A 16,412-nucleotide genomic window follows, 5' to 3' on the forward strand; every position below is an offset into this window, starting at 1 on the left:
TTTTAAAAAAAAAATCCTAAAATTTTCAAAAAATTTTACATTTATTTTTGAAATATCACCAAATGCTATATAGATGATTTATATACCAAAAGAAAGCTTATTTCATATGCTTTCCAAAAATGTATAACAACCCTATCTTTAAATAAACACAAGCAGCATAAAATTCGAAGCAAACGGTAAAGGTTGAGATTTCTAAAAAAGTGCTAAAATATATTCGCTGCGAAAGGGTTAAATCGCAAGCTGTGAAAAGTAAAGTTCACCCAAATGAAAATGAAAAGACTATAAATACAATAGTGCAGATTTTTTTAAAGAATTATAAGCGGAGGAACGCTTGTTCAGATAATAGAAAGATTCACTGTAGAAATTAATATTTAGTTGGCTGGCATTTTTAAATACGTCTAATGTTCATTTCAAACCAGTTCAAACAAGAAAGTTTAATCATAAAAAGAAAGATTTCTAACACAACTTTCATTTTTCATCACAAAAACAACTACAACGAAACAAATAATCTACACAAACTACAAATTTTGCCAATCAATTTTTTAAAACAACGATAAAAAAGTATAAAATGCATTTCAATGCTTGCAAGCTTCTGTCTTTGCCACTATTTGTTTTGAGTTCAAATGAACATCTATGTCACACATTTGTAACAGTTTTTGTTTCAATTTTGTATCATCCATGATTTCGAAGAGAGCTTTTAAAGTGTCTTTGAAAAATGTTGCTTGCAGTGTTATGTCTTGAGAATTTTTAAATTCGATGGTTGCAACAACGTTTTTGAATTCGTCGCTTGAGTTCATTTGGTTTGTATCGAAAATCCTTCCACAAACACAGTCGGCCATGCCAGTACCACTGTTAATTTGAAGTCTTCGTTTACAATTTTTGCAACATTGGTAGGTTTCAAATTTCTTTATGCACACCACGCATTTTACACACTCAATAGAATTTTTAGGAACAATTAAATCCTGTTCGTAATTTTCAAACCCACATGTAAGTTCTTCTGTTAAAAAAAACATATGGCAGAATTGGGATCAGTAGTGAGTTTAATTTCATTAGAGATTGTTTTTGAGTTAATGTTAGTTAACTGAATTAATTTATCCTCTACTATATAGTCGAGAAAATCTGCCCAAAACGTAATCAAAAGGCAGGTGGATCCATCGGAGATAACACATTCCCGCATCTTGTCCGTTCTTGCCTTGCCACCCCTAGTGGTATAGGGCTTCACTTGAACAGGGCCACGGAACCTGAGTTTACCAACTATGGACTCAGTGATTGAATTTGATTCGATCTCGTTTAATGGTGTAGCATCCGCATCATTTAAGTTAAAAGTTAACTGCCTTTCACAAGGTTGTACAAAGGAATATGCATTGAAAAAGTTTCTACCATTCAAGGGCAAGCATGACTTGATTGTGACGGGCTCCTTGTTGTGAAAATAATCGAGAAAGTTTTGACGTATTGCGGAAAATTGTTTGTTTGTGCTTGACACTGTGATTTTTGCAAATGAAGTTGGTTTGGTTTTGATGAACACATTAAAGTGCTCCTTCTTCGATTGATAGGATAACCGTACGGGTGACACACATGCAATGAAGCCAGCAAAATCTTGAATAAGGAAAAAAGAAATTGGTCAATTTGTTTAAACAAAAAAAACAGAAATTTCTACATTCACCAAACCAGATTGCTCAGTTTCTAGAGGGGTCAAAACTTAATTTGGCAGAACAAATTTTGCTGCTGTTGACATACACTTTTTGCTGAAATTCTGAAATTCTTTCATTTTCCTAGGGGTTTTTATAGATTTCAATTAAAAACTGCGCGGTAGACACCCAAAATCACAATATTTAGTTACCACAAAAATTAGTTCTATAAAAATTAGTACCAACTTAATGATACCATAAGTCTAGATTAGGTTCTTTCAGAAATTTGGTGAGGGCGTCAAAATATTTGTTCAAATTTTCTAGTTAACATTTTGACAGCCAGAAATTTAAAAATTAGTATAATTCTTAACCAAAAAACAATACCTATCGCATTTGCAGGAGCTTTGGGTTGGTATGCTGTTCCCGAGCAAAACAATTTGGCTTTCTTTGGTGAACCAGTCGGTGCACTGCTAGCTTTTCTTTTTGTTTGTTCTTTTTTGCTTTCATCATCTGTACCAGCTCTTTCACTATTCTTTACTTCACATGGCATCTCAAAACTCTCATCTTTACCACAAAACGGTTTAGAATCTAAGGTAAAATAAGTGCATGATATTTACTGTCATCTAAAAATGTTTAAATTAGCATTGCATTTTTATTTCCCATATTCTTTAGCCCCCAACTCAAAAATAAACTGAAATAAATAAATTCCACAGGGGCATTCAAAAATTCAACTCCAGAGGCATTTTTGTCTATGTATTGTTTAAAAAACGTCATTTGAAAAAAATGCGCATACATACTATATCCCCCTAACCACACAAATTTCAAACTTTTTAGACTCAAAATAGTGTAAAATGAATTTGGGCAAAGAAAAAATTTCGAAAAAAGCAATTCAGCCTTTCTATAATCCACATTTGTTTGCATATAGTAGGGGGCTAAGCCTGGGATCCCATGACATCTTTTAGGGCACAGCCATTATTAGTCCTTTCAAAAGAACAGTATATTATTTTTAAGATTACGAGACGGGATGAAGAGGATTAGGCCCGGGAAAACTTTACGATTAAAATAGTGACGCTATAGACGGGTTTCGTGAAACGTCATTTGTTTAGTCCTCAAATATTGCAAATATCAAAGATTTCTTCCAAAAAACTTATATAAATTTTCAGCAAGATCTTCGGTTATTGTACTGATTCGACGTTCAAAAACCAATCGCAATAATCAACCTTCGCTTCGCCTTCTTCTTCCCGTGTTACTCTATAATTCAATATTTACTTTAGGGATTTGGGAGACTTTCTCAATATTCAATATGCTGTGGTATTCGATGAGAATCCCTTGAAATTTGAATTAGAGAGTGTCAACTACTGTATATATAGATTTTTGCAAAATGCAAACTTTCCTTTATGGAATTTCCCTTTTATAGGGCGCCTTGTTTTATACTTTAGTTCAGTTTCAAAAATTCTTTTAATTGTCAGCTGTGTGCTGTTCTGTATCAATAGTGTTAGAACGATGATGGAAAAAACTATATAAATAACTGTCAGACTGTTGTTCTGTCAGTCTGTGTTCTGTTTCGCTGGAAAATATAAATCAATCTCAATGTCTAAAAAGGATTCAAATTGTTTAGTTTTCCTTTCAGCAAACTCACACTGGATTGTTGGGTTTATAGAAAAGTAGTGCGATTGGACTACTGGACTGTGCTAATAACTGGAATAAAACAGATTTAAAGAAACAGGGAGAAATTCAAGATGTCTGCCACCATCACATCAGGTCCACCAACTTTCCTTTTTTATCGCTGACATTACCTTATACCTAAAGCCAGAGCCATCGGCTGATCGTTTGAAACATAGTCAATAGAAGAAATACCAGATAATTCAATTGACATTGTTTGAAAGCTCCGACACGATAGGAAGAAACAAACGTCCGCCGCGCAAGCTAAAAAAGAGCTATCCTGTAAAACACGGCTTATCGCTCTTCATTCCGGGAAATCAAATAACCGTTAATTGATAATGTTCCGCTAAGCGGAACTAAAATACTGAAACGCGCGCGCAAAATTATGAGATGTTTTCCCAACTTTCCCTCACGAGTGAAGCTATGAATGCCATCCTCGGAAGCTTTAGGCTTCCTGCGGTGGCAATCAAAAGATTTCATTAACATTGCCATCCAGCCATTGAAACTTTTCCTTGTCTGTCCCTTGTTTGATTTCGTTTGGGACAACATCCTCTATTATTACCAGAGAGAGAAAAAAGTGTTATTAGTCTAAAGTGATCATTGAAATGAATTATTTTTTAGATTTAGATTTATTATTTGTTGATTTGCACTTTTTTAGATTTTTGTGAAAGAAATTTGTATTTATTTTCAATCTATCTGTTGCTACACAGCATTATTTGGAACATTCTTAATGACATACCAAATTTTTAATATTTTGACCCTTGGCCCCTTTCTTTGCATTAGTATTGTTTGTCACATTCATGTTCCATTCTGTAATTCCGTGTTGGGCACCTGAGTCTTGTTTCCGAAATATAGCTTCTTTGACCTGTAGTGAGAAAATTTTTGATTATTGTTAGTTTTAAAAATTTGGTTGATGATCAAGATTTTTTGAAGTTTTATATCATCATCAGGTTAAAACTTTATATTTAGATTTCAAGATAGGATGTTTCTTTTATTAAATCTTAGCTTTGATGAATCTATATACCATATATTTTTGGACCTACCCCGGTGGGGTGGAGGTCCTATAAATTAACCTTTGTCCGTCCGTCTGTCCGTCCGTCCGTTAGTTACCAGCTTTTCTCGAGATTGGCTCATTAGTTTTTTCAAATTTTTTGCACAATGATGCAAAATGGCAATGCCCAAAATGTGACGGAGCCTGATTTTCGAAAAAAAAATTTTCCGGCCGAAAATGGCGGAAATATGCTAGAAAAACTGGTTTTTCGGCATTTTCTCGAGATTTCATCATTAGTTTTTTCAGATTTTTTGCTCAAAGATGCGTATTAACAATGCCCAAAACATGACCTAGTCCGATTCTTGAGAAAAAATTTTTCGGTCGACAATTTTTTCCGGTCAATGCCGGAAATCGCCGTTTTTTTTTTTTTCTGGATTTTCATTGGACTTTTTCCATATAATTGGTTGTTTTTTTCATTCAAAAAACATTATTAATAGCAATGCCCACCATCAAGCATGTTTCAATTTTCAATAAAATTGATTTTTGAAGCCGGAACTTTCTAAAAATCGCCGGAACAGCCGATTTTCGCCGGAAAAACGGTATTTCTTGAATTTCTTGAGCTGTACTTTATATTTTTTCTTGAAATTTTGCACACTGATGCAAAATGTCAATACCTAAATTGTGACGGAGCCCGATTTTCGAAAAAAAAAATTATGCCGGAAAAACTTGTTTTTCGGCATTTTCTCGAGATTTCATCATTAGTTTTTTCTGATCTTTTCCTCAAAGATGCGTATTAATAATGCCCAAAACATGACTTAGTCCGATTCTTGAGAAACAATTTTTTCCGGCCGAAAATGCCGAAATATGCCGGAAATCGCCGTTTTTCTGGATTTCATTGAACTTTGTCCATATAATTGGTTGTTTTTTCATTCAAAAACATTATCAATAGCAATGCCCACCATCAAGCATGTTTCAATTTTCAATAAATTTGATCTTTGAAGCCGGAACTTCTAAAAATCGCCGGAACAGCCGATTTTCGCCGGAAAAACGGTATTTCTTGAATTTCTTGTGCCGTACTTTATATTTTTTCATGAAATTCTACACACTGATGCAAAATGTCAATACCTAAATTGTGACGGAGCCCGATTTTCGAAAAACATTTTTTTCCGGCCGAAAATGCCGGAAATATGTCGGAAAAATCGGTGTTTTGACATTTTCTCGAATTTTCATTTTTAGTTTTTTCTGACTTTTTGCAGAAAGATGCGTATTCGCAATGCTCAAAGCATGGCCGAGTTCGATTTTTGAGAAAAAATTTTTTCCGTTCGAAAATGCCGGAAATCGCCGTTTTTGCAGATTTTCATTGGATTTTTTCCTTATATTTCTATGTTTTTCACACAAAAACATTATTGATAACAATGCTCACCATCAAGCATGATTCAATTGTCAATAAAACTGATTTTTGCAACCAGAACTTCCTATTTATTTTTTCCCTATCAAAGGGTCGACTTTCGGCTCGGACACCCGTCACCTCGTAAACCTAGTACCCCACCCCCAAAGGTGAAATTCTAACATCTTTCCCATGTCCACTTTTGGACAAATCCAACTTTGTGTTAAACATTTTTTCGTCTGAAGTTTCAGCCAAAATGAGCTTTTCAACCTCTTTGACTTTAACAACGAATTAGGTTTCTTGATTGTACTTCCTTCTAATCGTTTTAAGCTTATTGGGCTGACCCTCCAGCGCAGCTGGTTTATTGGGTTCATTAAATCAAATCAAATGACTTTGGAGGTTCGGTGAAATGGTGGCCGAATTGCTGTCATATGTTTTGTCAGGTAGTCACAAGTTAGAGCAGTTGACGGTATAAAGGATTTTGCTGTGCCAGAAAAAACTCTTCATCAGGCTTGGGTGAGTACTACAGTGAAGTCGGGTAACTTGCATCAGTGGGAGACTGTTCATCTAACGTTTCCAGATCATCTAAAAAGAACGACAAATAACTATTAAAAAGCGACAAAAAGAACGACAAATTTTTAAAGAACGACAAATTTCGTATTTCGCCATCCACGACCCCGACCGAAAGTGACTGTTCCACCCCTAGAGATTCATTCCTTTCTGATCGTCACGGGAATTAACTGCTTGTGGTTGAAAAGAACGGCAAATTACGCATGCGTATTAGTGTCTATTTGGGTGAGCTGGAAACATTACATGAACTAACTCGTGGAGGCTAACATGCATAGCCCTCAAATGACTGACCAATCAAAGCAGCAAAATTTCAAAACAAATGAACTACGCAGCTCCGCTCACAGCTTTACTCTACCATTTTTGTTTTGATTTAACTTTGTATTTTAAGGACCAGCCAGGTCATTCATTTGAGGGCTATGTATGCACCCGACTTCACGGTAGGTGATGGGTATGTCCAAGCCAAAAATTGAAAATTGACCCTGTGAGAGAATGAATTTTGCACATACTTGACACACCCAATTAACCTTTAAAATACCAACCATCCCGCCCAGTTCTTGAAAGATTGCAAAAAACAGTCATACCCAGGCCCAGGGGGTCGATTTGTCCAGAGGTAAAATTATGGAAAAAATAATATATCTTTCACTGTCCAACCCAAATGAATTAGTTTTCTGGAAGGACCATTTCTAACAAAAGAAATAGATTTATATATTTTATAATTTTTGACTTTTTTTTTTAACTTATGAAATTTTTTAGGATATATGGAATTTATGGAAATTTCTATGACTTCCTAGTATAGATTTTATATTAAGTTACCGTCATTCTTCTAATTTAATCCGTCCTCTAATTAGTACGAATTAATTATTTTGGCAAAATGAAATAATTTATCTAACTCTAATTATTAGTACGAGTCCATGATCACGAATTTCTGATTTTCCTCTAATTTAGTACGATAAAAACGAATTTTTTTTGTTTCAAAGACACTTTCTTTTTTAAAAAAACATGAAAAAATTTTATCTAATCTAATTTACAAATCAAATGGATCGTCTTCAGTCAGATCGTCTCCACTGTCTAGGATGATACCAGCTGATTTCATTTTCAAAACGGTCAATGCAAAACTTTACAGTCAAATGAGAGAGAAAGTTCTCAAGGAACTGGAAACTTTTGAAGAAAAGAGAAAAGTTGGTCAAAATAAGAGTTTGAAAAAGAAAGAAAAAATAAATAAAAAGTACCAAAAAGTGTGTTTTTAATTTTTCAACCCCTAATTTAATACGATTTGATATCTCTTTTACTCTAATTATTAGTACGACAATCAACGTCAATTTCCAAGGTATTTTATTTCCTCTTATTATTAGTACGACCCCTTCAAAATAATTATTTTTTCCGGAGGATTAAATTAGAAGAATGACGGTATGTCAATAGATTTTGAGAAATTTTAGGACTCTTGGAGATTTTGCGGATTTTTCTTAGACCTCTTGGTTTTACAGTCTCGTTTATTTGAACCAGTAATTTTTTGTTGAGACATTTTTTATCTCATTTTTATTTCTATAATTCCTACGAGTTTCAAAACTCTTTGTTGAGCCTAGGATGTTTTTATTTTTTTTATACCAAACAATCGTTATTGTCGATATCTGAATTCTACATCCTAATACGCTTCTTTAAAGCTATAATAAATGAATATGTCTAAGGCCCCCAATTTTCTGTGCCAAACTCATGGCTTTTGGGACATGCCATAAGTTACACAAGTTTTAGCTCATGAAATTATTCTCATGATGGTTTTCACTCCAGTAAAAATGAAAGTACTTTCCTTTATTGCTACTGTTGTGGTTCTTTTCCTTTTTTTTTGATTTTACACTCTGAGACTTTACAAAACACTCGAAAAACTTTTTGAAACATTCGAACGTTCTCTGGAATTCATTCGAACACTTTACAAAAAGATGGAGAAATTTTCAGGCACTCGAGATTGTTAACGAAAAGGAGTTGCTTGATTTGGACCGGTCTAGATCGGCATTTGTTTAGAGATAAGATTTAAAAATATGGCTCAGTTAAGATTGGCCTAGATTGGCCAGTCAACATCGGCCAAATTTGGCCCGGGAACGATCCAGACCGGTTCGTATCGGCCAAAAGTTTGGCTTTTTAAGGATTGGCCCATTTTCAATTTGCTCCAAATCGCTTCCAGGGACACATTTTTTCTAACCTTATATTATTATTGTTATCGCCGTACTTTAATCATTTTTAATAATTTCCTTAAAGCGAAAATATATTTCAAATGAAAAATAATTAACTTTATTATCTCTCGATATAAACATTTCTGGTCCTGGATTTCTTGTTTATTGAATTATTGCACTTGGTTGTTAAAGTCATTTGATTTCTTTTATAAACTGTATCTTTAGTAGAACTCAAGATTGCTCTGAACATTCTCACTATTAGTATTGAAGATATTAGCCTTCTAATACACAAAAATTAAGTAAAACTTCGTCCACGAAACAAGTTTATGTTCAATTTCATTATCCGTTAAATTTCATCTCTTACCCAAAGAAATTTTCTCATTTACAAAGTATTGAATATTGTCATAGAACTTGAATCTCAAGGACAGTGTATTTTGAGAATATCTTCTGAAAGATTAAAAGAACATTTATTTATTTCCACTGACATTGTTACCTCTTTTGTTACCAACTTTGTTGAAAACTTTAATTCAATGATGTTAAAGTATGCTCCCAAAAGAAAAGCTTTCGAGTTTCAGAACTATACTGTTAAAATGCTACTGGCTGCGATTGACCATAACATACATAATTTTCGAATAGGATAGAAAGCTAAAAGTAGGGGCCAAGTTCTCGCCAGAAAGCTCAACAAACGTGTGAAGTAATTTCATTTTCAAGCAGTAAAGGTACAAAAACCTACCCACAACCTAACCACATGTTCGAAAGCTGTCTATCCAAATTGTAAATCGTCGTAAAGCATACAAAGAACCTTTGATTCCACGAGCAACTAAACTCGACTACGACCCTCAAACACTAGGGGGTCAGCCGCCAAGCACTGAAAACCTTGCAAAAGAACATGTTTCTAGATTAAGTGCTTCAAGCAACTGAGAGAATTTTTTTCAATTCCCCCCTGTTTCTTATATAACAATTGGTATGTGCTCTCCTGGATTAATTCAACCTATTTATTACTAAAGCCCTAAAAGGTTTTGAAAGATCGATTTTATTTTCAAATCATTCTTCTTTTTCTCTCGGCAAGTACAGTCGCTCGAAGGAAAAGGCACTGTATCATACAGTAGAAGGTTATCGCAAGTTTTCAAATTTTATATGCCGAGTTGTCAATCAAGTTAGAAAGTGGAGTTCAATGGCCATTTGATTCGTAAAAAGCACTTTCAATTTCGTCAAAACATAAACAAAACAAACCCTTCCACTTTCACCTCTTTCTACGAAGGACTCCTTCAAATAAGATTGGTTATTTTCAAAGGAAAATGGTAAGGAACTTTTAGATATGTTGATAAACATTTTTAAATGGATTTTAATTCTGGTTTTTATTGATTTTAGACCTGAGGGTGATCGTAAGATCGAAATATAAAAGTAAAACGACATCAGCTTCAAAATCGAAACGAACGTGCAAGAAACCAGCGAGGTATGACTTTACAGTTGATGAGGATAATGAATCCAGTATGCACCCTGAGGGTAATGAATCCAGTATGCCCCCTGAGGGCAATGCCTGTCCAATTTGTTCAGGTGAGGATGACCCGTCTGGTCGGGCTACACTTTCAACTATCGTCAAGCTGTAAACGTGTCGAATTTTCGAAGTAAGAAGTGTCAATTGTTGAAGAATCGATGCTGAAAAGTCAAAGACGCAGTTTTGTGGAGAATTGGGAGAGGCACGAGAGAGCTTTTACAAAAATCAAATTCCAGACACGTGACCATAATATTTTGATTTGCGTAGCAATACACTATTCCTTTAACTTTCAGGTCCTCGAAAAGTAACGTTGATTGAGCAATCCTGAGAAGTTCACCTACAGACGAAGAATAAAAATCCCGTCGTTGATGGAAATATCTAGGTTTAAAAAAGAAGCATGAGATCCAGAATGTTCAATTTTGAGTTCAAGTTCATCTGGACAGATTTCTCCATACACAGATTGAAACAAGTTCCCATCATTGATAGCACACAAATCGTCAATGAATCTCTTTGTTAAATGAAAATGACGAGCTTTAACCTTATCTTCCTCGGTGAGCTTGCTTATGTACCGTTGTTCATATTGGTAGAGGAAGAGATTAGCCCAAAACGGTGCTGGATAAATTCTCATGGGAATTCCTATCACCTGACACATAATAATGTCACCTGCCTTGAAAAAACATATTTTTAATAAGATGCTTCATAGCTGTCTTCAACGAATTTTGAGTAAAGGCCACAGAAGATTTGGGTTTTGTCTTTGACCAGTATGCTTTATCATTTTTTGAAATAGCGATGTATTTGCAATTGCCAGCATCAAAAACAAAATCAATGACTTACGAAAGTTCTTTAATCAGCTATATACCTTCGTTGATTCATTTTTTGTTTTCTTCTCCTGTCAGTCTACCTGGAGTTTGTTGTCATCTTGTACAGGCCGCTGGGGTAATGTCGCCTTCAGCCTGTCCCAAGCCAGGATAAAGACAGAGGGACCCAGAGAGGACTAATTACCCTTTCATTATAACATCGTCTCTCTAAGAGGAAAAAGAATTCGGCCATTCTTTGTTGTTTGTAGATCTGACAGGAGAAAACATTTTATTTTCATTCTATATATATTTGAGTTGAGGAATGGTACTGCAGTCATGCGCCTGGATGAGACAAGTTAAAGAAATTTTGTGAGTGATATACATTTTTACGTTTCCAAATTAATTTTGAACCGATACAAAGTTATTGTAGCAATAGGTTTACCTGGAAGGTAACACTAACGTCAAGGCTAAATTTAAAGACAATATACAAAACATTTATCGCCTTTGCATTAAGGCCGTTAAGTTTTGTTCTAGTAGGGATTTTTATGAATGGAAAAATTTTTATTTGTCACAGACTTAAATGTCGGCACAGGTTCCGTACCGTAAAACCGTTAAGTCCGTAAAAGCTTCCATTACATGAGGAGCATGAAATAACATTCTTGACCAGTTCGTTCATGATTTGATATATGGTACCATCAACCTCAACGAACCACCATTCTCTATCACCGGTCCCGTAGAAAACAATGCCTATGAAAAAGAAAAAGATATCGTGTAACGGAATCCATGGCAAGTGTCTCGTATTGTTTTGTGCCTGGTCGGGTAAAATCTCTATTTGAAAGATCCACACTATTTTATGAAAAAAGACAAAACTATGACAATGTAAATCTTAAAAGGTTACTTTTACAGATCACTCTCACAATTACCTGCCCTACGGCCAAAATTGCGAAGCGAGTCTGCAATAGTGACGTATGAATTTGGGTTGTGCATGTCCGGTTCTCCAATAACCCTTTCCTTTTTCATTACATCCCCTTGCGGAACAGCCCTGCAACACTCCCCTAGCTTAGTTTTGCTTTGCGTCTTTTGATTTCAAATTTGCGTTTAGCGAGATCACCATCTCAACATTCGTGGCAACGCGTGTAGTTGGCAGCACTTTTATACCCACATTTCTCATTCAAACAGTATTTGTAGTCCTGGCAGTTGGTTCTCTCTTTGACAAGTTCGTCAATATCTTCAATGCATTCCCAAACAGCCTTCATGCGGTCAGAAATTATACCATTCCAAATGAATCGGAATTGGTTTTCTAACTCTACATTCACATGTATATCTGTTCTGTGCTTCTTTGATGCATCCCATTGCATCTTCTTGTCCCCTATCTTGACATGCGAGTACACTGTGATCACACTAGCTGGCATTTTGCTATTTAGTTTGAGGCTGTATGTTTTCCCCACAACTTGAGCATTGTCTAAAGACGACTTTCCGTCCCACCCAAGAAAAAGGAGCATTTCATTTGTGCCTGCGAATATCCAGTTTCTAATAAACTGTGGGCTCCCCCTGGCGTCAAAAGGGCAGACATCCTAGCTGACATGGCGCATCTGGACATTTGATGTTGTCAAAGGTTACGATAAACGATAGAGGCAGTATTAGACGGTTATTTCTGGAGTGGTAAATACACTCGATTATATAGACAACCCGAAGGTTTCTCCTTTTGATATTCGTTGATGTGGAATACCCACGAAGTCCTTTCACAAGTTCTACCAGTCCTGGTGGTCGATTCCTCAGCCAGCATTCCGGTTGGTAATTAATCAAATCGTCGAAGGATAGCTTCTCCTTCTTTAAACGGTTTATATCAAAGTGAATGGCCTTGCCCATCCCCTTCAAATTGTTCGTCCATTCCCCTTTCAAATCTCTCTTTGTACCATTCTGCAACCTAATTTTTCCGACACATTTGTGATAGAAGTAGTTTGAAACGTTCTTATCATGGAGACCATGGATTTTGACAACGTCTTTAAGCAATGGGTCAAGACTCGCGACAGTCTTCAGGCTAAGGGCTGATTTACTGGCTGTATAAAACATGCAAGCGCAATGACTTTTTGCAAATATATTGGGAGGGGTCATTATAAAGTGAAGTGGATTGATATTTTTCTCCAACAATTCCAAAATGACCCCTCTACAATTAGGCACGCACAAGGGTACATCAAATTGCGACTAAACTTTGGTAAACCTTCGTATAAGGAGCTCTGAGTTTTTTCAACATAATTTTTGAAATTTTTCTCAAAAATTTATAACTTTTGATCAATCTTTCAAAAATTCTTTCACCATCAACCAAAATGAAGAAGATTCTTCGCAGTAGCCGAGTCAGTCCACCATCACCATCACCCTCTGCATCTGGCGAGCTCCATACAAGCATAGAAGAAATTCAAACATGCCGACCATCGCATTTCATCACAGATCGTAAAAAGGACCGTTTTAACTGTGCCGAATGCATGAGAAGTGTTTCTCCTACATTACTCCTGCACTGAACTTCCAGCTTATTATATACAGCTTATCAAAGATAAAAAGAAGGGCATCAAGTTTATTTGCATAAACTGTATCGAAATGTCAAAGAATATCGCCAACAAGTATCCTTCTAAGTCAACAAATCAAATCATTAAAAAGAGACGTTACGAACTGTGAAAATATCATAAAGGTGAAATCAGAAAAGGAGAAAGAAATTCTCAAGAAATGTGAAGCTAGCAAGGCTGAAGCTGATTCAAAGAAAAAAGAACTTGCAGAACTGAAGAAAAAAATGGACAAGAATCCTGCACTGGGCCTGCACTCCATACTTTGGAGTACGTCGAACAAAAAATGGACGCGAACATGGAGAAGTTCAAAGAGGATGTAGAAACACTAATCAAAACTGCGCTAAAATCCATTTTAAATAAGTCGTACGCTGACGCTACTAAGATCTCGGGAACATCTGAAGCATGGCGAGAGGAGGACGCGGAAGAGAACGATAAATTCAAAAGGTCTCCCAACATCATATTTCACGGATTAACTGAGCAAGAAACTAATGACGACCTCAAGTGGGCACAAGATCTTGTTAGAGATACACACTCCCGGGTTGAAATCAAGCGTGTCACTCGTCTTGGAAGTCCGTCAGAAGAGAAGAAGCGACCTCTTTTGGTTTTCTCTCAAACGAGAGAGAAAAGTCCACACTCTTTGGCAATCTTTGTCTTCTTAAGGGTATTGAAAAATATAGGGCAGTCGGTATCACTGAAGATCTAACACCCGATGAAAGAAACCAATTAAAAAAACTTTCGGACCAAGCTAAAGAACGTAACGCAAATAATAACTCCGAAAATGCAAAATGGAGAGTGCGGGGAACGGATTCTTCCTCATCAAGATCAAGACGAAACCCCAAACAGAAAATGCAACCAAGAAAGTTGTGTTCAACAAAATCTCACTCAAACACAAAAAACAAAAGAACAATAAATCAAAAAGGTCTGAATCAAGTTTCTCGCCATGACCTAACAATAAATGGTATCAGGTTTTATTACTGCAACGCTGATATTCTAACATCAGGCAAAAAGAAAGAACTTATACAAAACGTAGAGAAACAACAACCACACATTGTTGCCATATGTGAAGTAAAACCAAAACATGGAACACTAAGAGAACTACACGAGTACGAATTCAAAGATTATAAAGTTGTTTGTCATACGAATATAGATACCAACATTGGCCGTGGAGTTATCATTCTTGCCCACGCATCAGCTCAGCATTTGATTGTTAATGTGACCAAATCAATAAATCAAGTCAACTTTATTGAAGCTTGTATCATAGAAGTTCGCGTAAGTGGTAATGACTTACTGGTTTTTGCATGCATGTACCGCAGCCCTACCAGCAGTAACATGTCGAATGAGAACAACATCAGACTTAATAAGCTCATTTACGATATATCATCCATCAAAAAATATTCCCATAAATGCAGTGTACCGTTTTTGGGTTCTAGCTTAAAGGAGACACCTCTTTTGAGTAAACCGTGAGCGTGGTCACTCAAAAGAGAATCTCAACCCAGTTTCATAGAAAGATTCAAACATAAGCACTTTGGTATTCGGTATTCTTTAGCCTTTGATATATACAATTTCTCTATTTATTTGCTTTTAGTGATACATTCGTCAACAGGATCTACCAGTGCACATTCATCAACAGGATCTACCAGTGCACATTCATCAACAGGATCTACCAGTGCACATTCATCAACAGGATCTACCAGTGCACATTCATCAACAGGATCTACCAGTGCACATTCATCAACAGGATCTACCAGTGCACATTCATCAACAGGATCTACCAGTGCACATTCATCAACAGGATCTACCAGTGCACATTCATCAACAGGATCTACCAGTGCACATTCATCAACAGGATCAAACAGTGTAACGAGTAAATACATACCCTCTGATAACTTTGCTACTTGCATCATATGAGATTTTTCGGTCCTGTACCTGTGGCCTTGAATCCCGTGTTCCCTGTCGCCAATGAATTTGACTAAAGTGCAGGCAGGTTATAACAAGCCACATTGAATCTGCCGTGACTTTCATTATTTTGGCCAGAGTGCCGGCAGGTCAAATGTGACGTCAGCATCGATCTGCCGTGACTTTAAATGAATTTGACTAAAGTGCAGGCAGGTTATAACAAGCCACATTCGATCTGCCGTGACTTTTACTAATTGTGGCTAGCGTACCGGCAGGATTATAACAAGCCATATTCGATCTGCCGTGACTTTTACTAATTGTGGCTAGCGTACCGGCAGGTCTAGTGTGACGTCAGTATCAATCTGCCGTGACTTCTAAGTGAATTTGACTAGAGTGCCGGTAGGGTTATAACAAGCCACATTGAATCTGCCGTGACTTTTACTAATTGTGGCTAGCGTACCGGCAGGATTATAACAAGCCATATTCGAATCTGCCGTGACTTTTGAGTGAATTGTGGCTAGAGTACCGGCAGGATTATAACAAGCCATATTCGAATCTGCCGTGACTTTTGACTAATTGTGGCTAGCGTACCGGCAGGATTATAACAAGCCATATTCGATCTGCCGTGACTTTTACTTGTGGCTAGTGTACCAGCAGGATTAAAACAGCCATATTCGATCTGCCGTGACTTTTACTAATTGTGGCTAGCGTACCGGCAGGATTATAACAAGCCATATTCGATCTGCCGTGACTTTTACTAATTGTGGCTAGCGTACCGGCAGGATTATAACAAGCCACATTGAATATGCCGTGACTTTTGAGTGAATTTGGCTAGAGTGCCGGCAAGGTGATAACTGCCGTGACTTTTACTAATTGTGCTAGATTACTGGTAGGTCAAATATGACGTCAGCATCAATCTGCAGTGACTTTTGAGCGAGTTTGAGTGGAGTACCAACAGGTTATAACAGCACATTCTAAAGGAATCAGACTCGACTTGCCGCAACTTTTAATAACTATGACGTAAGAGACACAAAAAAACCCAAAGAAGCAGGGTGAATCATGAATAACCTAGATAAATTGTTTTTAAACTAAAAATTCTAACGGCCGAAAAGAGTGTCCTTATAGTGTCCTTATAATCGATAAATATGAGTTAGTTAATGCTTATTAGTTTAGTTTAGTTTATAGGAGTATAATTTCCAACCCCTAGAAATAAGCCACTCCTTGTTTATAAGACACCAGATTTCAAAATTTCTATCA

The 16,412-nt window shown here is 36.3% G+C and overlaps 1 long non-coding RNA gene across 1 annotated transcript; it reads right to left on the reverse strand.

The window, feature by feature from the left end:
- Positions 1-453: 453 nt before the first annotated feature.
- Positions 454-2,730, reverse strand: LOC136818856 (uncharacterized). The gene is made up of 2 exons (XR_010848370.1): positions 2,013-2,730; positions 454-1,596 (listed from the first exon to the last, which is right to left on the reverse strand). It is a non-coding gene; the product is annotated as an uncharacterized lncRNA (long non-coding RNA).
- Positions 2,731-16,412: the final 13,682 nt, after the last annotated feature.

Source organism: Clytia hemisphaerica, unplaced genomic scaffold, assembly GCF_902728285.1.
Source record: "Clytia hemisphaerica strain Z4C2 unplaced genomic scaffold, Clytia hemisphaerica genome assembly, whole genome shotgun sequence".
NCBI lineage: Eukaryota > Metazoa > Cnidaria > Hydrozoa > Leptothecata > Clytiidae > Clytia > Clytia hemisphaerica.